This window comes from Protopterus annectens, chromosome 3.part1, assembly GCF_019279795.1.
Source record: "Protopterus annectens isolate FY-2018-M chromosome 3.part1, PAN1.0, whole genome shotgun sequence".
NCBI lineage: Eukaryota > Metazoa > Chordata > Ceratodontiformes > Protopteridae > Protopterus > Protopterus annectens.
In genome coordinates, this window is record NC_056732.1 from 1,676,933,451 (window position 1) to 1,676,960,807 (window position 27,357).

Below are 27,357 nucleotides of genomic sequence, written 5' to 3' on the forward strand. Positions count from 1 at the left end.
ATCAAGCTGTTACTGCAGACAACGTATTCTCTATGTTCAAGCATGATTATGATAAAGTATTTTATGATGTTGATCAGTTTTGTGGAAAGGTTATTAACAGAAAAATTAGAAAGCTGGAAAGGGACTTGCATAACTACAGGGAAGGTTTAGCCTATCCTTGTTTCAATAGGGTCAGAGGTGGGCCAAGGCTAGACAGTGTGAATGGTAATGAGGGAGATGAAGTTTTTCCCAATGATTCAAATGACCCTCCCCGCAGAAGCGAGAGGCTTGCAGAAAAAGGCAAAAAGCAACATAATCAGGATTTTTACCAACACCCCGGGAGGACCGGGGCATGGGGGCAGAAACATCAGAAGTCAGTGGGAAGTTGGAACAACAAGCACTTTTAACCCTCAATTTACCAACTATAGAAAGTTATTCAACCAAAACTAATTCCAACCAGAAAGAGTTTACATTGCCTAGCCCCATTAAAAATATTACTGTTACTAAGGAAGGTAATTGCACTATATACAAAAGACATGATTTTACTATCTATAATTACACGGATGTTGAGATGAATGATGTAGCATTCAACATTTTTATTAAAGGGTTTCACTTTGTCCCCAGTAAAAATTTTGATGTAGCAGCCCTGTTAGTTGAACTTAAATTGTTTACCAGGGGCCTTAATTTGAAGCATTTATTTAAGGGCAATTCCTTTAACAGTGCAGGACTCATTAGGAAAAGCACGTTCAACCCACCCATGCACCCTGTGGTCAGGATTTTTGAAGATTTGGTGGAACAGGATTTGCGTAACCTTTCTTCCAATGAGCCTAGATCATTTTGTAACAACATGAATACTGATGAAATTGATTTTATCAGGCTCTTGGCAAAGGAACGCATAAGAATCATGAAACCTGACAAGGGTGGGGGGGGTTGTTTTGATGTATGATTCCAATTATGAGGCTTATATCCATCATTTGTTGCAGGACGAGGATCAATATACTCTTGTTTCTCGAAATGAATACAACATAGCAGTGGCCAAAATAAAATATCTACTCTCTGACAATCTGTTACAAGGAGCCATAAATGAAAGACTTCATAATTATCTGTTTGTCAACAAGCCCAGGATCCCCATTATCTTTGGAATTCCCAAAATTCATAAAGGGACGGACCCCCTAGGTTTCAGGCCCATAGTAGCAGGCGCAGGAAGCATAACTGAGCCACTAGGAAAATTTATCGACTTTATTACCAAACGATTCATTTCTGTGTTGAGCCATGTATGTAAGGACTCTTGGGAATTTTTGAAGACTTTCCCAATAAAAGATTGTCCCTCTGATGTCCTCATGGTTACCATAGACATCAAGGATTTATTCCCTAGTATTCCCCATGATGTTGGACTTGATTGGTTTGGTGATTTTTTCAACAATGAAACCAATCTCGGCAACAACCTTACAAACTTGGTTGTGGAGCTAATGAGAACAGTCCTTGAAAATAACTTCATATTTTTTAATGGGGAATTATTTAAACAACGAAAGGGAGTGGCCATGGGAGCTTCCTGCACGACTTTATATGCAAACGTGGTCCTTCATCGATGGGAACATGCCTACATCTTTATACCACCCTGGATACAACATGTCATTCACTACCGTAGATACCTGGATGACATATGCATACTTTGGGGAGGCTCAGAAAACGAACTGGCTGCATTCCTGGATTACATCAATACAACTACTCAGTTTCTTCGTTTTACACATTCTGTTAGTAAAGTAGAACTCCACTATTTGGATGTCACTATTTATAAGGATTCCTTAGTAGGCGGTTTCCAATCCAAAATCTTTCGCAAACCGACCTTCTCGAATTCCTTATTGCATTTTGACAGCCTGCACCCTTTTTATCAGAAAAAGTGATTAGTAAAGGGGCAGTTGATTAGGGCCTCCAGAATGTGTAGCAAACTGGAAGATTTCCATCAGGAAATTTCCAAGTTACATAATATGTTTCTAAAGCATGGATATCCTCAGGACCTGTTAACAGCACTAACACTGGAAGTTTGTAAGCAAAGGGACTCTTCTTATGCACCACTGTTAGGTGATTGTTCCACCACAATGTTTCCATCTTTACCAACAAAAACGGAGCAACCCAACAATAGTTTTGTATACACCTTTTCAAGCAACTTCACTGAAATAGAGCACACAATCTCAAAATATTGGTCTATTCTGACAACTCATGATGATTTTAAGGCCACTATTCCTTACAAACCAGAATTTGTCAGGAAGAGAGGTTTAAATCTCAAAGAAATCTTTGAGAGAAGACAGCACCTGCAAGGGAATGGACAACAATCCCGTAAGGGTACTTACAAATGTGGAGTTTGCAAGCAGTGTTGTATGGTTCTGAATGATTCACACATTTATTTGAAATCACGAAAAATGAATATTCAGTCATATGGCTCGTTTTCGTGCGGCACCAGAGGGGTGGTATATTTAGGAGTATGCATCACCTGTAACAGTTTTTATGTAGGGAAAACCGAAAGGGAATTTAGAAGAAGGTTATATGAACATCTGTATGAAATTGAAAAAAAGAAAGAAAACAATGCCTTCTATAAACATTCCCTGAAGTGTCCCAATTACAAGTTAAAATTCTTAGTAATTGAGCAGGTCATCCCGAATGTGAGAGGGGGGGATTGGGAAGCCACCTTAGAATACAAGGAGCTAGTCTGGCAGCTCAAGCTAGATGCAGGTAAAATACCTGGGCTAAATGACACTTTGAGCATAAGCTCTGTTTTAAGATTAAGAAGGGCCAGACTTTGATTGCACCCAGTTTGAGACTTTTTCAACTTCTTTGAACCAGCTCGGGCATTTCAATTTGCCAAATATGTCCCTGGATTCTAATTATAGCTAGATAAGATGTTATTAATACCTTCCCAGTTTCAACAATAAAAACATTCATGATTCTTATTTAAAAAGTTTTATACTGTTTTAGTGATTTTTAGAGTTCTTTGTAAGATTGTTTACAATTTTGAAAGCACATCTTGCATTCTAAATAAGCTGCGCAGATGAATTATTAAACAAAAGGGACATAGACCCTAAGCCTAAGAATGAAGAAAGTAATATTCAAAAGATTCATGATTTTAATTTCATATGAATATTTATATTAATGGCATTATTCATTTGTAACTGAAAGCAAGTTTTTAAGGAAGGCATTGCCTTTTTAAAAATAGGGATATTGTTTAATTGATTAATTAATTTGTAACTGTATTTAAGCACTTGCTTCAAGCACTTTACTGTTTCACTTGAAAAAGCTCAGAAGAGTCCGAGCGAAAGCACTTGTGCTACAGGTTGTCGTTTATGATACTTGGAATAAAGAAGGCTTTTTACCAATTTTCTTTGAAGGTTTTCTCCCTAGCTAACTTTTTAAAAAAGGGTCACTTATCCCTCCAGCTCTTCAGAATTTCAAGCACAGTCTGTAAAAGTGTATCAAACAGAAGTTCTGCATTGATTTAAAGGAACAGAGTACCAATGATTTTTGCAAAGTGGATGCTTCTACAGTCAGTGGTTTATGTAAAGTAGAATTAGAGAAAATAATAAGCGCAGTCACCAGGGTAAGGACAGAGGAAAAGATGGCAAAGAGAAAAGTCAAGGTACTTGTTCTCACAGGGGAAATAATACCATACAAATCTGAGTAATGGAGTTGAAACAGATGATCAGACCAGCACATGCAAGCAGAACAGATTACAGCAGACATCACATTATCTGAAAGAATAGAACAGACTGCTAGAGTAAGGAGGGGGTGAGACGTGGAGAAATCATATCTAACAAGGGGAATCAGGCATTATATGTTGCAACTGCAAGTTCTGTCGTATGAAAACACAGGATACCTCACTCTATATCTTGATCAGGGAAGGACTGCTGGCAGTAATTAAACAACATATACTGCCTAACTGTGATTTTGAGCAAGTCATTAACCAGGAAGTGCTCCCAGACTGAGCCTGAAGAAGGTCCATGAATCAGTGCTTTACCTTAGTTACAAAATGCAAATAAATACATGCATAAATACATACCAACACTGCTTACAATAAGGCCATAACAGAGGCACTTAAAAAATGTCAGCTTTTACCATGGCCCTGATTTTAAAAGGACTTGGGTGTGGATTAACACATTATGCCATACAGCTATTCTTTGCCAGAATCCAAAAGCTATAATTTTGCCAGTGCTCATAAAGAAAACCTCCACTTTCTCCTACAGTTTAACTCAACTCTTAGGTTGAATTTCTCCCTACAACATGATTCTAGTACTGTGTAGGTACCTAAAACCTGCTTGTATTTTATAAAACTTTCAATTCCTCACTTTGGTATCAAAAGAATGGAAAGACCAGCCACATTTTTTAAGCCTAACATCTCATGAGTTGCAGAGGCATTTGTCAACACTTGCATGACATACCACAGACACGCAGAAATTTGTAGTCAGGAGCTCAGGCTGCTGTAAACAAGACAGAGAGGTGTGAAACTGTTTTCCATTGTCTTTATTGCAGAGAGGAAGAGAGCTTACACTGATTCACAGCTGCTTCCAGTGTAGCCATGCCTTTCATAGCATAACAGAGCAATTAGATCATTCATTGTTTCAAAGGCAGTTGTCAGCTCTTCTGATAAATTTACATAAGCAGTATCACAGTATTGAAATGTTAAGCTTTAAACTTTAAATGTTTGTTGTTTATACACCTTTACATTTTAAGATGACTTGAATGTAGTATCAACGATGTCTGTGACATTTAGAGAAAAGTCAGAAAATATTTTTTTCTTGTAATTCTTGTAAAGTATCAGCACATTTACCAAAGTATAGAGGGAGGGGCTGTCAATTCACCTTGGACTACAAAAAGATACTTTGAACAAAGGCCTGCAATTTAGCAACTGTTTTGGTTGCAGCTGTATAATTCCTTAGTATACTATAAAACAAATCCTGAGATGCACACAAATGAGGGCCTTTCAAGTATTAAAAGAAGCAATCCTGTTACAGACAGTATATAAGATGACAGTGACTGACACTAATCCCATTATATGTTAATGGAATGGGAATACACCACTACTTCCTTATGTCCAGCATGACTCATAAAAAGCAGACTTGAAATGGATTATGGGAAAGAGAAAGGCTTGAAGAAAAATAAGATCACATTGATATGTCAAACCCCACTGACAGCCATTTTGCATAAAACATATTAAAATTCTATAATAAACAGTGAATAATTTTGAGATGTTAAAATATCTTAGAAAGCAGAGTGAAAAATAGATTTTTTAAAGTTCTAAGGCAGAGTTTTCCTTTAATTAGTGGAGAGTTTCAATTATATCATATTTTGGCAAAGTGGCAGCTCCACCTCTATGTGGAACTAGATAATACAGGCAGTACCTGGCAGGATGCCAGACTGCCAGCAGTATCAATTTCTACATACAGGTGCTTCATACTCACCAAATGATTTATAAAAATTCAGTGTATACCAATATTACATATTCCCCGTTCTGAAGGAAGGATGGGCCTCCTTGAAATTGATTATATGTATAGCTCTGCAATAGTGGAACTCTACTCATTTCTACTGACCTCAAAAGACCCAAACGTAGTGAAAGTTTTGAAACATGAGGAGAATAAATCTAAAATGACTTCTCTGCTTAGTCTTGCAGAAGCTTATCGGCATCAAACAGGAATGAAAATCAAACCAGAAGTAGATAAAAATCAGGCAACAACCGAATGTGTCAAAAAACAAAAGAAAGAATATAAGGTGAAGGATCAGATGAGAAGGCTATAAATATGGAAAAAAATATAAATATAGTTGCAAGTATAGAAAGCTTCTGGAAGAACCTCATTTATGATCAGGAACAAGCACAGGAATGGATAAGGAGAGGTGAATTCAAACCAAGTGATGAAAGGTTAATATTGGCGGCTCAAGATAGTAGACTGCATACACATTGGTTTATAAAGTTCATTGAACATGTGGAAGAAACAGACAAATGTAGGTTTTGTAAAACTGAATTGGAAACAGTTGCACACACCTTGTTGCTGGTTGCGACATACTAATTGCAGAAGGACTGTATACTGATAGGCATAATAATGTGGTGAGACTGTTGTATTGGGGAGTGTGTAAACATTAAGGTACTGAAGTGGCTGAAAAACACTGGAAACATGAACCAGAAAGCATCATAGAAAATGAAGAAGTCTACATCACTTGGGATCATCCATTACCAACAGTTCAAAAGATAGATGCTAGAAAACCAGATATAGTGGTCCAAGAAAAGAAGACAAGAGTAGCATTGATCATTGAAATTGCCACACCCATTGACTACAGTGTCTTGTCTACAGAGAGACACAAAGTCATAAAATATCAGGATCTGCAGGCAGAAACAAGAGCAATGTGGAAGAAAGATACCCAGACAGTTCCAATAGCAGTAGGAGCAACAGGTCTTATAAAGAAGAATTTACAATCATATTTAGATATGTAACCAATACATGTGACTCCAAACAAACTGCAGGAGTCATTACTGGGCACATTGCGGGTGCTATGAAGAGCACTACTGGCTGACATCAAAGACTGAAACAATACTAATTTCATGAACTTTAATCATACTCTGACTTAGGAATGGGGTCTATTCCCATCATGGTATTAGAAACCCAAAAGACTTGGAGAAATTAAAAAAGAGAGAAACTGAATTGCAGGTTTCAGAAGCTCAAGGGGGGAGTCTGGGACCATGTGGATTAGTGGCTGTACATACTGTCAGCCATCCCTGAACTCTTGGGTTGGCCTTCAATCTCCAGTTTGTTAAAAACAGAGTTAATTCCCTGGTGGTCAAGTGGCCCTGCATTCCTGTCCCTTGTTATGGATGTGGAGAATCTGGATTCATCAGTCTGCTCTACAGGTAGATCTCCCATGCTGAATGACCTCATGGCTGTGCAGCTCCACTTGTATGGCATACCTTTTACTGCAGGCAAACTGTCTGCTTGCAAAACCAGGTTTGTCATACAGGTGGAGCAATGGGGCAGGCCTGAGTTTGCAGGCCCACTGAGTCCTGGGTAGTATTGATTTGTGTGAACTCCACCCCTGAAGTGACATTATCCTGGGGATGATGGTTCACAGCAGACTGTGAAACCTTCTGCGTTCTCTTCCAAGGTTTTCAAAATCTGACTCCATGTATTTACCCATCAAACTACCACACAACACAGAGGATTATAACTGGGTTTCTGATCATAACTGTGTGTCAAAAAATTCACCTTGACAGCAGAGCAAAGCAAAACAAAGCCTGAGAGGTGAATCTTGAAATACATTTTTGAGAATACATAGCAACTTGGTTATGACTGGAAAGACCAGATCATAAATCTTTGCAGTGCATGGAACGTAGTGATTACACTTCTGATATTGGGAAAAAGACAAATCAGTTGACTGCTAGAGAGGCACAAGACCCAATCTTAACAAATATTAAGCACCCCCTGCTTAAATTGTTAAGGTTAAGTCTAGCTCTACACTGTAAAATCTGCCAGTATGTAGCAGCAGATGATAGTGGCAGAATAAAAGATTTGATTCTGCTTCCTGTCTATACTAATAAGGTGTCCCTTCCTCTTACAAACTTAGAGAGTAACTAGAATAACTGGATGTGTGTTCAGCTGCATTTTTTTTCTGAAGGATACGGACTCTGAAACTCAAATGTATGTCACTATTCAGTGACTTCAATCCCAAGTAACTTGTCAGAAAACCATGGAATTTAAGCTGAACTGAACAAACAAATGAGACAAAAGCGTGGACAGTTTAGAAGCATGGCGAGGTGAGGGTAAATGTAAGGAAATGTGTTACGCTGCTTTTTTAACAACACTCACTAAGTGGCCAAGTACTTCACGGCTTTGAAACATTTACCATTTTCTTTTCTTTTTTTACCTTAACTAGTAGTACATGAAGCAGATAAAGCTCCATGCACAATAAAGAATTATGATCGGGTCTCCAATCATAACCTTCAGTTATGTGTTTTCAATATGGATGCTTTGCTCTCACGATTAATTTCTTGGCATCCATGTTTTGAATACATAATAAATGGGTTATGATCAGATTATGTGGGGGGTATGTTGGTTTGGGCATTACGGTCTGTCTCTGTCAGAGACATTAGGCCCAGACCTGGGGTGAATTTGTAATTTACCATGCAATGGTCAAAGTTATGCATAATAACCTGAGAAAGGTGGTAGGATGCACACTGTAGGACAGACAAATAAACGAGGACATAAGAGCAGAAGCAAAAGTAGCTCCAATTGCAGAAAAGATCAAAGAGAACAGATTACGGTGGTTTGGACACATGTAGAAAAGCAGAAGACAATCTGGTGAGGAAGATTTGGGACAGACAGGAAGAAGGTATGAGGAAGCGAGGATGTCCAGCAAAGAGGTGGATGGATTGTGTGAAAGAAGATCTGTGACAGTCAGGTATGAGTGTTGAAAAAGGCAGGTGTGTGGCACCGAATGAAGAGAGTTGGTGACAGTTAACATGATACCCCGACCCAATAAAGAAAAAAAAATGGGAAAAAGGGGGCTGATGATGATGATGGTCAAAGTTATGCACAGATGGGGTTAGGGATGGACTCTGCCTCACATGGATGGGGACCCTGTTCCAGAACATGATGATCCTCTGAGACACATATTTGTCTCACCAATATGACTTATTTATGTCACAAGCTTCTTTGACCTGGAATAGTCCTACATCCCATGTGCAACATGTTCTCTGCCTTGTGCCTCATGCTTGTCAGAATAGGCAAGATATTTTTATCCCTGAGTAGGATAAAGTGGGTATCAGAAAATGAATGAATGTATCTTTGATCTTTGATGGGGAAGGGAGACTGAAATGTAGTATATCTGTCTATCTATGTGTATGCATGTGTGCGCGTGCACGTGTGTGTGTGTGTGTGTGTGTGTGTGTGTGTGTGTGTGTGTGTGTGTGTGTGTGTGTGTGTGTATTATACACACTGCCTGAGTGGAAGCAGTTGTGGTTGTATAGTGATCTGGTACCTTCTCACAGTTAATTATTTAGCTACTGTATTCAGCATTCATGAGACCTATCAATGAGCACATTACCCCCTTTGGTATGTACCTAACTGGGCACATTAAGCAATTAGAACATCCATAAAAATTCCTCACTAAAAGAATACGGGGCATAAATAACATGTCCTATGCAGACCACCTCAGAGTCCTATCTCTGTATTCTGTCTCCTATAGGCTGTTGAGGGGAGATCTATGCCGGGCATACAAGGCATTGTCAGACCCCCACCCTGATGGGCCTCATGCATATCCACAAAACAAGCAGCACCAGAATTAACCATTCTAAAGTCTGAAACCTTGCCTGTGATATAAGTAGGACCTGCTAGAGAGACAAGTATATGTCCCAGAGTTTCTCACTAATCTAATTCAAGTGTAACTTGGACAATTCGATGGGAAACAGGAAACGCATCCATGGTTTGGCACCTGTGTCTCTAATAGACACTGTCAGGCTGTAAATGGTTCATTTCCCAGGCCCTTGCTTTTAAATATTTAATCTCCCAAGCCCCTGCTTACAGTTATCAAAGGTACCAGAAAATGTCAGAGATCTGGGATGCATGGCTGGGGTTAAAATAGGCCCTTGTAGACATTAGCCTGCTACATACCCATGAACTTATAAGCAAGGTCTATGTATTAATTCTTTTAAATTCACATGGTGTGCTTTATCTGTTCTGTGGTTTCTTCTGTTTTGTTTTTTGTAGTGTAATATAACATTATGTCACATAATATCAAGCAATACCATATAATACAGAATAATATACTGCTACTTCCTCATTATATCCTGCAGTTTTATTTGTTTTCTTGCATAATATGTAATGTTGCTATGTAGGCTGCATCCTAGGTGAACTCAGGCAGGAACTTGCAACACCATTAGGCATCCTGTTCAACCAAAGCCTGAGTACTGCCTTCATCCCAGCTGAGTGGAGGACAGCCACTGTTTTCCCTTTACACAAAGGTGGAGTGTCCACCGATCCAGGAAATTATAGACCCTTCAGCCTAACTAGCCTGATCTGCAAGGCCATGGAACAGATTATCATGGACCTCATTAACAAGGACATTGGTGACCTCCAAACACTTGATCCCACACAGTTTGGCTTCATCAAGGGGTGGTCATGTCTGCTAAATTTGGTGGACTTCTTTGAGAAAGTCACCAAAGCCATGGATGAGGGGAAGACTGTACATACCGCCTACCTTGACCTGGCCAAAGCCTTTGACACTATTTCACACTTGGGCATAATAGATAAACTCTCTTAACTAGGCATCAATCCATATGTTAACAGATGGGTAGCAAACTGGCTCACTAATAGAACCCATGTAGTCAAAATAGGGGAAGCAACCTCAAGCAGTAGACCCGTAACAAGCAGTGTACCCCAGGGTTTGGTCTTGGGGTCTCTGTTATTTGGGATATACTTTTCTGAGGTGCAGGCCAAAACCAGTGGGCTATGGCTGACCAAGTTTGCAGATGACTGCAAATTGGGTGCTGTCATCAATTCCCTTAGTGATGTGGACAGCCTCCAGGAGGGCCTCACTTAGACAAATGACTGGTGCCAGAAAAATGGCCTCAAGCTGAATACCAAAAAATGCATCATCATCCCCTTTGGGGAGAGTGACATCCCCACAAATTATCACATTAATAACAATGTTCTAAGCACGCAATCAGTCGTGAGGGAGTTGGGCACCCAGGTTGATAGCAACCTGATTTATGACTACCATGTTGCTTCCGTTGTACACAAAGCCTTCTACATGGCCTACCTCATAAGTAAGGGTATCTCATCCAGGGACAAAGAGGTCATAACATAGGTTCATAGGTTCATAGGTTCATACTAGGCTATCTGCCTGAGGGCATTTACAAGCCTAGCCCATAGTTTTGTGGCTTACGCCACCCCTTTAGTTTGGAGAAACTATGCCCATTATTTTGCTGTGCCTCTGTCGAGCAGTGACACTGAGGTAACCCCTGGGGTGTATCTGCGATCTCCCATCCATTGGTCAAGATTCCTCTTGAACAAGGCCAGCGAGGTGCTCTGCCTCACATAAACCGGGATTTTGTTCCACAGCATAGGGAGTCTTTGGGTGATGAATCTATCCCTCCAGCACGTCCTATTAATAACCGTGTCGAGGTTTAAGTCTCCCGCCCTTGTGGCTCTCAGGGACCTAGATTTTTTGAGATGAAGCATGTTCATCAAGTCTGGGTTTGACATGGCCTTGTATGTCAGGCACAGGTCACCTCTGAGCAAGCGATAAGCAACTGAATATAACTGGAGTTTTTTTAGTCGGGCAGCATAAGACAGATTTTTGAGACCCTTTATCCTTTGGTGAGGAACTTTTGTGGCCTCTCCAGCTGCTGCAAGTGTCAGGTCAGATACATTTCGAATGGGGCATTGTACTCAATCATTGGTCTGATGAGTGATGAGTATAGGGAGACTATGACCTCCCTTGATCTAGATGTGAATCCCTTCATGATAAGGTGGGCAATGTAGAAGGTCTTCCTAACTACTTTAGCAATATGAGTGTCGAATGAAAGGCTACTGTCAACCTGGGTTCCCAGGTCCCTGATAACTTCTTCTGTGATCAGGGGATTGCCACCTATATGGTAGCTAGGGGTAACCTTGTTTTTCCCGAAGGGTATGACTATGCATTTCTTGGCATTTAACTTTAAGCCATGGCTCTGGCACCAGTTATCCGTTTCTGTGAGACCCTTCTGAAGGATATCTGTGTCAGATGTGTTTTCGACTTCGGCGCCCAGTTTGCAGTCATCTGCAAACTTTGTCAGCCATAACCCTCCTGTGTTTGCTTGTACTTCAGAAAAGTAGATGCCAAACAAGAGTGGGCCCAGGACTGAGCCCTGTGGGACACCACTTGTGACAGGCTTTGAGTCTGACATGGCGCCAGCAACTCTGACCCTGTGGGTTCTGTCACTCAGCCAGTTTGCAACCCATCTTGTAATGTATGGGTTTACATTTAAGTTGATGAGTTTTTCAATGATACCCGAGTGGGGTATTGTATCGAAAGCCTTCGCCAGGTCTAGGTAGGCTGTATGGACTGCCTTTCCCTCGTCAATGGCCTTGGTGACTGTTTCGAAGAAGTCAACCAAGTTTAAAAGGCATGATCTGCCTTTGACAAAGCCAAACTGGGTTGGATCCAAAGTCTGCAAATTCCCTATGTCTTTATTTATGAGATCCATTTTGATCCTCTCCATGGCTTTACAGATAAGGCTTGTCAAGCTAATGGGACGGTAATTTCCAGGGTCGGTGGAGGCACCGCCTTTGTGGAGTGGGACCACAGTCGCTGCGCCACTCCTGGAGTGCGTATCCGGAGGTGAGACTAAGATTAAACAGCTGTCCTAACTGTGGGTTTAATTCCTCATTGAGTTCATGGAGCACACAGCCGGGGACACCATCAGGTCCCATGGATGCTGTGTTCTTTGCCTTGGAGAGAGCAGTTCTCACCTGGGCGTTAGAGATGTTTGGGGGGCTACAATCATTTGGTATAGACATCTCTCCTTTAGGGGGGGAGGGGGGGGAGACGTTTGCACTGAACCTGTCAGCCAGTATGTTGGCAATGTCTGTAGGATCAGTAATCTTCACATAATTTTGAACTAATTCTGAGCATATCTGGGAGTTTCCTCCTAGGCTTCTGACATAGCTAAAGAACGCCTTATGGTTGTCTTTAGAGTCCTTAGCTATTTTTTTCTCAAAATTAGCTTTGGATGATTTTATGAGAGCTCTTAGCTTTTTACTTATAATGATCAGCGGTGTCTTACCTTTTAAGGATTTTGCTCTATCTTGTAGTAGCTTTCTCCTTTTGTTGTAGAGTTTGTTTATGGCTGGGGTCCACCAGACTGGATGCTTGCCTTTGGTACAAAGAGTCTTTGTTTTGCTTGGGATTGCCTGATCCATGCAGCCCTGTAGGTGCTGGTAGAAGGCATTTGTAAGTGATTCAGCGGTTTGAGTAATGTTTACCGCCGGCTCGGGGGCCTTAAAGGAGACCACACTAGTCTTTAGAAGTGTGAAGTCGGCTTTCGAGAAGTTTTTTACTATGGTCTTTTTCATTTCGGGTGGGGGCGGGATGAGGACCTCCAGCGAGATTAGTTTGTGATCTGATCTCACCAGTGAGGGGTATACTTCCGGTGTTGAACATTGTGCTCCCATGTTCGTGATGATGAGATCAAGTATGTTTTCTCCTCTTGTGGGGATGGTGACTAGTTGTTCCATGGCATTTGAGTTTATGAATTCCAGGAACTTTTGGGCTAGAGTGTTTGGGCTTGAGTAGTGTTCCCAGTCTATATTAGGGTAGTTGAAGTCACCTAGTATGATGGTGTTCGGAGATACATTTATCCCCTCCAGTGTTTTCAGGAAGGCCATGTGGGGTTCCTGAGTTTGCGAGGGTGGCCTGTAACATGCTACAAATTGCAGAGCAGTCTTGCCTATGGTTAATTGCACCTGGATGGTTTCTGATGCATCGTGCATTGCCACCAATCTTGAGTTGTGGGTGTCCTTGATGAATATGGATACCCCCCCTCCTTTCCTGGTATTGTCCGGATTTTGGGGCCGGAACGTATGATATGAGGTAAAACCTGATAGTGCTGGGGCGCTCTCAGGAGCCTTGAACCAGGTTTCTGTCACAGCACAGACATCGATGTTCTCCATACTGAGAAGGGCCTCGAGTGCATGCATCTTGAGGTTGAGACTTCTGGCATTGAGCAGCATTACCCTTAGTTTTTTTTCTTTGTTTTGTTCTAGGGTGGTAGGTTTAGAATTTGAGCCTTGCCTAAAAAAGGCACTATGGGGGTGGCAAGAGCCTTAGCCAAAATCCGGAATCCCAGGGGTGACAGGTGCAAGCCGTCCCTTGCGAAGCAGCGTGGCTTGTCCAGCATGTCATCCCAGGCAGACAGACATTGGATCCCCTTTGAATGACACCAGAGTTTAAGCCAATTGTTAAAGCTGATCATCTTATCTCTGTATTGTGGCATCATTCTTGGTGAAGGTAGGATACTGCTCAAGGTCAGGGTCATACCTGCTTGGGCTACATAATCAGAGAGCTCCTCTATGTCTCTTTTCATGTAGTCCAAGGAGGTACGTCTCAGGTCGTTTACACCAGCGTGGACAATGATTGAGTCGTACTTGTACCTGCTGTTGAGAGACCCGAGTGCATGCGTTATGTGGCAGATTCTAGCACCCGACAGGCAGCTTACTGTGACCTTCTCCTTACTCAGTCTGGTGAGCGGGACGTCAGTGTGTCTGACTATGGAGTCACCAATGACTAGTGTGTCTGGCATTGTGTTTGGCCTTAAGGGCTGTGACTGCTTGACACTCTGATTGTGTGGTCTATGTGTTGCAGGTGTTGTATTTTGAGGTGGTAGTTGTTTGGGTGTCTGCTTTGGTGGCCTCTGCTGTTTTGGTAGATTTTTGATCAGAGCCTCCAAGTATGTCTTTGTGTGTTTATGTGTATGATTTGAGGTTGTGATGGTATTATGTGAGACTGGGTCTATAGTGTGTGTGGTTACCTTCTCCTCCTGTCTGGTCTTGCCAGTCCTATGTTGAGAGAGCTCAGCCTCCAGTTTGGCGTATAGTTGCATCTCTCGCATGTATTTGTGTTTTGTGGGAGGAGGAAAGGGTTGTCTGTGTACATGAAGCAATTGTAACATTGCCTCAATATTCCCAGGTTCACCAGCTGAGCAGGAGAGGATATTAGCAACTGATCCCTCGACATGCTAGAAGGAATAGACAGAAAAACTTAAAAAAGGTTCTGGGGGATGTGGGTGACCGAGAAATGGGGTTTGCTTTTTTGGGGTAATTTCTATAACAAGAGTGCTGTATCGAGGTGGCTACATGTCTGTATTCTTCCCTTATAGGCCCATTATTGAGCACAACGCCCCTTTCGGCATGTACCTTGCAAAGCACATGCAGCAGCTGGAGAGATCACAGAGGTTCCTCACCAGGAGGATCCAGGGCTTCAAACATCTACCATATACAGATAGGCTAAAAGCCCTATCCCTCTACTCAGTTTCATACAGACTCCTCAGAGGTAACCTCTGTCTGGCATACAAGATGATCACGGACCCCACCTTGATGGGACTGCTGCTTATCCGCAAACCAAGCTCCACTCGAGTAACCTACATGCTCAGCCTCAAACTGGTCTGTGAAATCAACAAGACTTGTTGGCAAGACAGGTTTGTGTCCCAGAGATTCCCCCATCTATGGAATAGACTCCCTCTCCACATCAAGCAGAGTACCTCTTTACCCCTTTTTAAGTGCAACCGGGATAACTGTATGGGAAACAGAAAATATACCCCTGGGATTCCACCCATGTCTCTGCTGGACAGGGGCTTGGGTGCTGATTTGCCTAAACTGGGGCTAAACTCTTGGCTAGGCTTATAAGGGCCTCAGGGCCAATAGTCTAGTAACCTACTATGATCCTATGATACAATGCAGAATAATATACTGCTATCTCCTCATTGTATACTACAGTCGTATTTGTTTTGTTGCATGGAATGAGATATTCCCATGCAACATAATACAACACAAAATAATATACTGTTCCCGCCTGATTGTATCCTGCAGTGTTATTTGTTTAGTTGCACATAACATGATGTGGCTGCTGCCCTTTTCTTACGAGTTACATATTCACTATTCATATAGCACTTGATAAAACAGTGCTACCCTTTTCAGGCTAGATTCCCTTTCCATGCACACTACTAAATTACTTTTGGTTTTCTTACACGTGTACATCACCATTTTGTGCACAAAACCAGTGTACAGATCACAAGCTGTAGTGTACAGAGCCCTGTGAATCCCTAATCATAAGGAAAAGGACCTGTCCAATTTCAAGGCTTAACTAGCATCAAAACTTCTATCAAGTTGCTTAACTGAAGATGTTCCATTAACAGTCAAAACTTGAGGCATAAATACTCCTTGTCTGTCATTAGGCCAATACAGTTTGCAGTAGTACATGCACTTACAGCACTGAACTCATTTTGTTGCATATGCACTGTGCTTTAATATGCTGTGCAGGGGCAGTGATTTACTTATGGCAGCCTGACAATAGTAACGTTGCTTAAATGAGAAATGAACAGGCAGCAGTAATCAATTTCCACATGCAGCAGAAACATTTCTAACATAACAACATAACTTGTTTACACATTCTAGGCTTTCCTTACTTGATCCACTCTTTTCTTACAGACACCACGGTCTGTGTGTACAGATGGTTGCCAACCAGGGTACCGAAAAGCTATTCGAAAGGGGCAGCCTGTCTGCTGCTATGACTGTATGCCATGTTCTGAGGGTCATATTTCAAACCAAACAGGTGAGAAGAAAATCACTTGACAAATAATACTAAATTATAATACTCACACTTTTGATTTTTAATGATAATATGCAAAATTTTATTTATTTTATTTTTTATTTTATTTTACATTTGTTAACTGGGCTAGTCCAACTGGATACATGTCCATTTTCAGTGGAGGCCCGAGGAGAAAAGCTCCGCTAACTACTACTTAACATGTTAAAAAAATATACAGAATTATGTCATAAAAAGAAAACATTTTCTTTAAATTTCTTCCAGGATGTATAGACACAAGAGTACAATATGAGACTTAGCAGGAAAATAAGATTAGATGTTTTACTTAGTTACAGTATTACTCCATTATACGAGAGAAGCAAAATTAGATTTATGTCTAATAATAGAGAGAGAGATAGGAATACTTAAGAAGTGGAAGTTGTGGTATACTAGAGTTAGGAGAAGAAGGAGAGGGAGGTCAGTAGAAAGGAAGGAGGGAAAAAAAGAAAGAAGTTAGCCAGGGTTATAGCAAGAGCATAGCCAGTGGTTGGTTAGGAAGATTTTGAGTTTATTTTTGAATAGTGGAACACATAAATATTGTAAATGAGGGCATGTGAAATGCATTCATTAACTACTGTACATTTAATAAGCTGTGTCTACCTATTATGACCCTGTGCCTTTAACTTATCTGTATATCACTGCTTTATAAAAGAGATAACTATTTATAAATTTGCTAAATGTATCAAGATCATGCTTGAAAAGTAAATGTTTGCTTCACAACACATACTACAACATGACATCAATCCAGATAAATCTTAGAAATGCATACTCTTACATATTTTTTATCTCTGAACTCTAGATCTTACAGTATGATACATTATGGAAATAGCCCACCACAATTGGACTATTCCACCACAAAAAAAACAAAAACAAAAAAAAAAAAAAAAAAAACTGTAAGCCTGTTTCCTACCTTTCCTATAACTAGTGTTCCAGATACAGATTTGCTGTATCCAGGATTGTACGTAAGCTTCTGAGCCCCCTAAGCCTTTCTGTGTTGGAGGGAAGCCTTCTAGCTTATCAGTGGGAGTGGTAAGCACTAGGTAACCTGTCTACCACATAAGGAGTGGTTCTGGCCCAGAAATTGTAGTTATTGGCCGTTTGGACAATCTCTTCCATCTCTCTCAACTTTCTTATTTGAAAGCCTGCATTTGCACTTGTTTCTGTCCTGTAACTCATCTAGTGCAGATACAGATTCTTAGTTTTAGCACTTAAATTTGCTTATTCGTGCTCAGCACTTGTTCAGAGCTTGTAAGCACTAAATAAGCTACTAATTACTATAGCACTCAATCTTCCTCATTGCCTAGAGGAAAACAGTTTTTGTACTTACTTTTCTCACTTGCTTGCAGAAAAACAGCTCTTGTACTCACTTTCCTCACTTATCTAGAGGAAAATAGTTTTTTATTCAGGCATGTCCAAGGGTCAGTTTCCAGTGTTCTCTCCTGTCTATCTGATGAATCTGGGCATCTTGAGGCAATGTAGAAATTGCCTCATATACACAGACAACCCCCTCCTCCTACCACCCAACACTACAACCTGTGAGAGATGCACTTATCTAGCCAAACTGGAGGTAAAGCTCTCTCCAACCAAGACTGAACTTGACAGTCATGAGGAGAAGGTAAACATTTGCACCACACCACACTCATCACATAGTCTCACTAAATCTACACCACCAAAATCCACACATAATAACACAAAAACATTTGCGGAGGCTCTCAATAATAATCTGTCTAAGCAACAGAGACCTCCAAAGCAGAAACGCAAGCAACCTCCATCCCCCAACACAACCCAAATGACACATAGCCCACGGACTCAGTGTGCCACTCAACCAAAGCCAATAAGGCAAAACAACGTACCCGACACACTAGTCATAGGTGACTCTACATAGCCACTCACCAGACTAAACAAGGAGAAGGTTACTGTCAGCTGCTTGTCGGGTGCCAGGATCTGCCACATAACCCACACATTCAGGTCACTCCACAACAAGTACAGATATGGCTCTGTCATTGTCCATGTTGGTGTGAATGACCTGAGATGAACCTCCCTGGACTACATGAAAAGAGACATGGTCGAGCTCTCCGATCTTGTAGCCCAGGCAGGTATGACCCTAGCCCTGAGTAGCATTCTGCCATTGCCCAGAATGATACCACAGTACAAGGACAAAATGATTGACTTCAACAATTGGCTAAACCTCTGGTATCATTCTAAGGGGATCCAGTATCTGTCTGTTTGGGATGACATAGTCGACAGACCATGATGCCTTGCCACAGATGGCCTGCAACTGTCGCCCCTAGGATTCTGGATACTGGCTAAGGCACTTGCTGCCCCTATAGTGCCTTTTTTAGGCAAGGTTCAAATAACAAATTCACCACCGTAACAGGAACAGGCAAGCAAAAACTGTAGGTAATGCCAGTCAATGCTAGAAGTCGAAATCTCAAAATGCACTCACTCGAGGCACTCCTTAAATGGAGAACATCAGTATCTGTGCAGTGACTGAGACCTGGTTCAAGACTCCAGAGAGCACCCCTGCACTACCAGGCTATAACTCATACCACACTTTTCGGCCATGTAACCTAGACCGAAACACCAAAGGTGGAGGTGTGTCCATATTCATTAAGGATATCCACACCTCCAGGCTAGTTGCTCAGCATAATGCATCCGAGGTTATCCAAGTGCAACTAACTCTGGGAAAAACTGCAATCCAAATTGTAGCTTGCTACAGATCCCCCACCATGCCCCAGGATTCCCACTCCTCTTTTCGTGATGTACTGGAAAATATTAGGGTTCAACCAAACACACTAATAATGGGCGACTTCAACTACCCCACCATTAACTGGGAAAACTACTTGTGTACCAACTCCTTAGCTCAACGCATTCTGGAATTCATAAACTCCAATGCACTGGATCAAATTATCCACACCCCAACCAGGGGCAACAATATCCTAGACCTAGTCATTGCCAACATGAGTGACCGGTGTTCCACACCTGAAGTCAACTCCTCGTTGGTCTGATCCGACCATAAGCTAATCACCCTTGATATCCACATCCCGCCCCCACCCCCCATTAAGGAAACCACAGTAAAAAAAATTCTCCAAAGCCAACTTCATGCTTCTTAAGACAGAAGTGGTGAACTTCATGACACCTATGCAGATGGACAATACAGTTACAACTGCTGAATCCTACACAAATGCACTGTATAAGCACTTACACAAGTGCATGGATCGTGCTATCCCAAACAGAACCAAGATGCTATCCTCCAAAAAAAGTAAGCCAATCTGGTGGTCCCCTGCCATAAACAAATTGTACAACAGAAGGAAGAAACTGTTGCAAAAGAGAGTAAAATCCCATAAGTGGAGGAGCTCCCTGGTCAGCCTCAGTAAGAAGCTGAGATCCCTTATAAGATCCTCCAAAGCTAGCTATGAAAATAAAATTGCCACTAATTGTAAGGATAACCACAAAGCATTCTATAGCTATGTCAAGAATCTCAATGGCAACACCCAGATCTGCTCTGAGTTACAGCACAAAGGCATGAAAATTACAGAACCAACTGATATTGCCAACATCCTGGCAGATAGGTTCAGTGCTAACTTTACCCCCTATCCCCTAAAGGGCCAATATCTATACAGGAAGAATGCAGAGGCCTTGTAATCACAACTAAGCAGGTAAAAGCTGCACTCTCTAAAGCCAAAAACACAGCATCCATGGGACCGGACAACATCCCAGTCTGCGTTTTACATGAACTTCAGAACGAACTAGCTCCCCACGTAAGCACCATGTTCAATAATAGCCTCGCATCAGGCTTTGTGCCCACAGAATGGTGCACAGCAACAATTATCCCACTCCACAAAGGGGGAGCCACCACTGATCCCAGGAACTATTGACCTATTAGCCTGACGAGCCTGGTCTGCAAGGCCATGGAACTTATCATCATGGAACTTATAAACAAAGACATTGGTAACCTCCAAACTCTGGATCCCACCCAGTTCGGGTTTGTGAAAGGCAGATCATGCCTCCTGAACATGATTAACTTCTTTGAGGCAGTCATCAAAGCCATAGATGAGGGTAAGGTGGTTCACACAGCCTATCTTGACCTTGCCAAGGCTTTCGACAACATCCCCCATTCTTGAATTATAGCTAAACCTCACTAAACTAGGTATAAATCCCTACGTCACAAGATGGGTTGCCAACTGGCTCACTGACAGAACCCACACTGTAAAAGTTGCAGACTCCAAATCTGACCTCAAAGCAGTGACAAGTGGAGTACCAGAGGGTTCCATCCTGGGACCTCTCCTGTTTGGTATCTACTTCTCTGAAGTACAGGCTAGCACAGAAGGCCTCTGGCTAACGAAGTTCACAGATGACTGCATACTAGGAGCCATAGTCAAGTCCCCAAATGATGTGGACATCCTACAGAAGGGCCTCGCTGAGACAGATGCCTGGTGTCAGAGCCATGGCCTCAAGCTCAATGCCAAAAAGTGCAGTGTCACCCCCTTTGGTAAAAACTCTGTTCCCATGAACTACCACATAGGCAGCAATCTACTTAACACCGAATGTGTGATAAGAGACCTTGGGACCCAGGTTGACAGTAGTCTCTCCTTTGATAGTCACATCGCCACAGTAGTCAGGAAGTTCTTCTACGTGGCACACCTCATCATAAAAGGGTTCTCATCCAGGAAAAAAGAGGTCATTGTTCCCCTCTACTCGACACTCATTAGACCCATTGTAGAGTACAACGCCCCTTTTGGAATGTACCTCACAAGACATCTACAGCAGCTGGAAAGGCCACAGAAGTACCTCACAAATAGGATTACTGGCCTCAAACAAATGCCCTACACTGACCACCTCAAAAAACTCCAGCTTTACTCCGTAGCATATCGCCTATTCCGAGGTGATCTCTGCCTAACATATAAAGCTAGGTCAAACCCAGAGCTGTTGGACATGCTACACCTAAAGAAATCCCAATCCCTCAGAGCTACATGCTCTAGGGACCTAAACCTTGTCACCACAATAAACAGGACATGCTGGAGGGATAGATTCCTGTCTCAGAGACTTCCCATACTCTAGAACAGGCTACCCATCTATGTAAGCAAAGTTCTTCATTAGCACTCTTCAAGAAAAATCTTGATGAGTGGATGGGAAATAGGAAATACACCCCCGGGGATCACTTCTGTGTCTCTGCTCGACAGTGGCACAGGAAAATAACTTTCTTGGGTGGCGTAAGCCAGGTAATCTTGTTGGTTAGGCTTACGTAGGCCCTTGGGCTGATAGCCTAGTACCTACCTATGAACCGATGAGCTATACAAATAATGTAAAAAAGTGCTGTACTGTGTGATGCCCAACCACTGCACCAGTAATCAATGAGCCTCAATCGTCACCACTGGCACCAGTGGGGAATGTACATTGGGAGGATGACAGGTATATACACAATATTTCCAGATGCAACTCTCTGCATCAAGTGCAATTTCCCTTAAGAGCACACAGGGACCACAGTCAGTACAGAGTTGGTTTCCTCCCTCTTTCTCCAGATCCTCCAATAGGACTCCCTACTGGCACAGCTATAGAGTTGAAATCTCAGATCAGTGGCCAAGCCAAGACCTCCAGCACCCTCTCTGTCCAACCAGTGCTTTGTGTCCCTGCCCAAGTAACTGACACACACACACACACACACACACACACACACACACACACACACACACACACACACACACACACACACACACACACACACCCCTGGGAAAGGCTGGCACAGGTTTACTAGCTATGCCCCCTTCTGCCCATACTATAAGGTAGTTATCACTGCCACCAGCCAGCTTTTTATCAGCTACTTTAAGGACCTTAACAAAGGGTGCCCAATCTTACTGTGGAATGTTACTATCAATATAAATGGTAGTTTGCTCAAGAGCAAGGCTATTAGGAGTGGCCTACACAGTGTCACCAAATAAATATGCCATTACTCTCAGAATTTAAATATCTCTAGACAGACCAGCCACAATGAAAGGTTTAAATATATTTAATAATAAATAATAAAAGAACAAGACAATACTAAATATACATTTAAAGTAACATCAGAATTCAAAATCACAGGAAATATTTAAAACAACATTGCAGGACAGTCTCAAATAAATAAAGAAAAATATGTAAGCTAAGCTTTGCTATATTCCTGACTATATCTAAGAGAATTACTATACCCTACTGCTGCTGTGTCTTTCGGCTTTTCCCGGTTAGGGGTTGCCACAGCGGAGCTCCGGTCCGCTAATGATTGGTAGTTGATTTTTACGTGCCGAGTTACCAGCCCTGATGCACAGCCTTCAACGAAGGTACACCCATTCACGCATGTCTCCATGCAGAAGACGCTCTAGCTGAGAATCGAACTGGACAGCATCTTACTGTGAGGCGACAACGCTACCGCAGCGCCACCACTGCGGGTTATACCCTACTATACTTAATTAGAGCAGCAAGACAGACATGCTGAATAGATCCTCTATCTGATGTTGTCTTGTCAAAGACAGACTACAGAATGCAGTCTCTCTCTCAGAGACTTCTTAAATTAATATATCAAATATTATTGTTGGGATAGCTTGCAGAATGACATAATTTCTTGTCATCTGACTCTATCCCAGGTAAACTCCCCACTACTGAAAGCTATCAATATTTAGCATCCACCTGTGAAAATACATACACAAGGGCTTTTCCTTAGATCTATGCAGATCCTGGAAGTTATAAAACAATGAAACACTTCCAAGATAATACAGAAAACTTCTCTAGTACAGACATTATGTCTGATGCTGCACTGAAACTGAAAGATGACATCTTTTTTATGGCCTGGCCATGAGGTAATTTAAATTCAGTTATTTTTCTGTTATTTTTCTGAAGTTAACCTCTTGTATTCCAGTTTTCCCCTGTTGAAATATATATATTTAAACAGTTACAATAGTGTATGTACATTTCTGCTCTATTCCAGTACGGTACACTGTGGATACTTTTCAAACAGCACTTTGTAAAATATCTCTTCAGCAGACGTCTATACAAACCATCTTATATGACATACAGCTATAATACACTTGTAACACAAACATCTAAAATATACATACATAGCATAAACATATAAATCATGTTGATATCCACAAATTACATATAATTATTTACAAAATTCCAGATAGCTGTGCTAGCAGTATCCCTCCTTTGTTACATGCCTTTCTTCTCATTTTACTATGTCAGAGAAGTAAGGCTTGATTACAAAAGACCTGCTTACACTGAGAGCAGGCTGAGAGCAGGTATTTTGGAATCTGGATCCCCATGTAAGCCTGTTTATAGATAGGCCTTACACCAAAATAAGTCAGTTACACTGAGAGCAAGTCTTTCAGAATCTGGGCAGATTTGTACTGAAACCAACTCTTTTGGAATCTGGCCAACAGAATCCAGTGAAACAATGGGCCGGATTCTGTATAGTTTGTGGAATCTGGTGCATTCCACTGATATCAGAGCAAAATTTGCGGATAAGCCTGTAATATGTAAATAAACTTCAGAAAACTTAGAATATCTCGGGGTATAACAGAGTGTCTCAGTAGCAATTGCACACTGTATTTCAGTCACAGCTACTCCATAAGTCATGAAAAATCTCTCAAAAAGTGGGATGTACATTAAGAAATTTTTGGAAATACAATCCCAATCTAGGCTGCTTGACATTCATAAATACATATCAACAACAGAATCTCTCCAATAAGCTTAGAGACAACTATGGAATATCTTTATAAGTCCTTTATTAGTAAAATATGCTAGCTCTCACTTACAGATTTCAATGGAATCCACACAATTTCTAATAAAACATTAATAGAGGTGAAGGACAATCACGGCCACACTGCCACGGCTAACAGTAGCTAACAATGGGTGCGGGACATGTATGGGAACACAGGTAACACACACCCAAGGAAATAGGAAGATAGAAGAGCAGATGTAGGGTATGGGTGCAGAAGAGGTACACACAAGTATGTTAGAATAGGAAAATCTAAGGGGCATTCAGGGGGCATGGGCAATGTTTTTCATCTTTGTTTTGGTGGGAATAGGGTCCACTTTTTAAGAATGGAAGGAAAGGTAAAGACAGGGAAAGAGAAGGAGAAGGCCATCACAGCAGGTATACCCATATAACAAATATCACAACACATGACAGACAAAGGATGGTAATAAACAGTAAGGACAGCACACTGCACAACATGGGCAATGGAAAGGTGACAAACAGTGTGGGGATGCATACCAGCCGTGGTGAAATGCAGAAGTACATATGTACCTATGCACTTTTACATTATGACATGTTGCAAACTGTGTGGGGATGCATACCAGCCGTGGTGAAATGCAGAAGTACATATGTACCTATGCACTTTTACATTATGACATGCTGCAAACTGTGTGGGGATGCATACCAGCCGTGGTGAAATGCAGAAGTACATATGTACCTATGCACTTTTACATTATGACACGTTGCAAACTGTGTGGGGATGCATACCAGCCATGGTGAAATGCAGAAGTACATATGTACCTATGCACTTTTACATTATGACACATTGCAAACTGTGTAGGGATGCATACCAGCCGTGGTGAAATGCAGAAGCACATATGTACCTATGCACTTTTACATAATGACATGTTGCAAACTGTGTGAGGATGCATACCAGCCGTGGTGAAATGCAGAAGTACATATGTACCTATGCACTTTTACGTTATGACATGTTGCAGACTGTGTGGGGATGCATACCAGCCATGGTGAAATGCAGAAGTACATATGTACCTATGCACTTTTACATTATAACATGTTGTAAACTGTGTGGGGATGCAACCAGCCGTGGTGAAATGCAGAAGTACATATGTACCTATGCACTTTTACATTATGACATGTTACAAACTGTGTGGGGATACATACCAGCCGTGGTGAAATGCAGAAGTACATATGTACCTATGCACTTTTACATTATGACACGTTGCAAACAGTGTGGGGACGCATACCAGCCGTGGTGAAATGCAGAAGTACATATGTACCTATGCACTTTTACATTATGACATGTTGCAAACTGTGTGGGGATGCATACTAGCCGTGGTGAAATGCAGAAGTACATATGTACCTATGCACTTTTACATTATGACATATTGTAAACTGTGTGGCAGTCATAACTAGATGTCTGTGGCCAATGGTAGTTGTGTGTGGTAGGGTAATAAAAAGGGATCATAGTACACACTGAATAAACAATCCAATGTTCAAGTAGTCTGTCAGTATTGCAAGTGTAAGCCAGACAACAGCACAGATGAGAACATGCAGATTTTTAAATGCTGGAGAATAGCAGCAGAGGACAGAACCTCTAGCCATGAGTGTAAAAGGCAAACAATCAAGCACAGTGCCATACAGCAGTACTGAAACAAAGCAGCAAACTGGCTGCTACCTATACAAGTAGGTGTACATAGCCCAGACTTGTAATGGAGTGCATTTATCACACACATATATGCCATGTCAAAGGCATCACATGGGTGTAGGTATATATGTATGACCTTCAGTGGCCTAATAGATTATTTGAAAGCAATATCAAGACACACACACACACACACACACACACACACACACACACACACACACACACACACACACACACACACACACACACACACACCAATAATATGAAATAATAATAGGTCGTCACAAATCTAAGATTAATTCTATATAAACAGTATCAGGTTGTGCACATGATTTTCAACAATATACACTGATTAATATGTAACACATAAGTATAACAAGAACAAGGACGCACTGCAAGCAGTAGCCAGTGATGTGTGTGCATATGTCCTGCATTGGTATAATGGCCATAGAGTTGGTGCATGGTGACCTTGTAACAAAACAACTACATGAAAATGGATGGGAATTCCAGCAAAGGTGAACATATACTGTGCATATGTGCAAGATACATCACATACCTACAAAGGTGGAAGGGAGTTGGACAACATGGGCCCAAATCATGGAAGACATGGCATCAAATGTTAGTAGGCAAATAATAAAACAAGGCAACAATGTGTAAGGTACCACATTGCAAATGCATGCCTACACCACATAGGGCGGTATTGAAGTCAACCCAAAATACACTGAAGCAAACAGCAAATGTATGTTACATAGGCAGACTACAATGCCAACGTCAACAACAATAGGCATGTATAAATTCCTTATGTAGTATTGTGCAATCATATAACAGTAGCAGGCATAGGTAAGCAAGCTAAGAATTGGTATGACATACATATCTACTGTCATGCCAGTGTAAAACAACATGTGGAATACATCACATACACATCTACTGTTGTGCTAGTGTAAAACAACATGTGGAATACATCACATACACATTTACTGTCATGCCAGTGTAAAACAACATGTGGAAATCATCACATGCACATGTACACTCATGCCAGTGTAAAACAACATGTGGAATAAACACATGCGTTTATATGTCACTGAGCCTGGTCATTACTGAGCAAAGGACAGTCCTGTGAGAACCAGCACATGAAAATGAAGACAAAGTCTGTTCACAGTTCCAAGGTACAACAGAGTTTCTCTATGCATCAGAATATGTGCGGAGACATGTACATCATTTGCTGAAATTAATGAATGTATGTCAAAAAGGAATGCATGTGGGAATGTAACGTAGGCCAAAGATGGCATACTGTATTGTAACTGAATAAATTATTATTACCACAGCATATACATGAACCATACATGGCATTCGGTAAAGGAAGACTGCCCATATGTATGAGATGCATTTATATGACACAACATGGCATCAACATTGCCAACTCATGCCACACACAATGCCAGTATGCCAGTGGGACAGCATGACAAGTGTCATCCAAAGCACAGGGGGCAAGGACAAGGCCTCCTGTTCAGCATACATGACAGGGCAATCCACAAATCATACCCATACCACTGTGGTATTTGTGGAATAAAGGCAATGTTTGTGAATTGCTGACAATACCACGCATGTT

General features: G+C 41.5%; 1 pseudogene; it reads left to right on the forward strand.

Moving 5' to 3' along the window:
* Positions 1 to 27,357, forward strand: part of LOC122797834 — a 293,822-nt pseudogene that overhangs the window by 202,809 nt on the left and 63,656 nt on the right.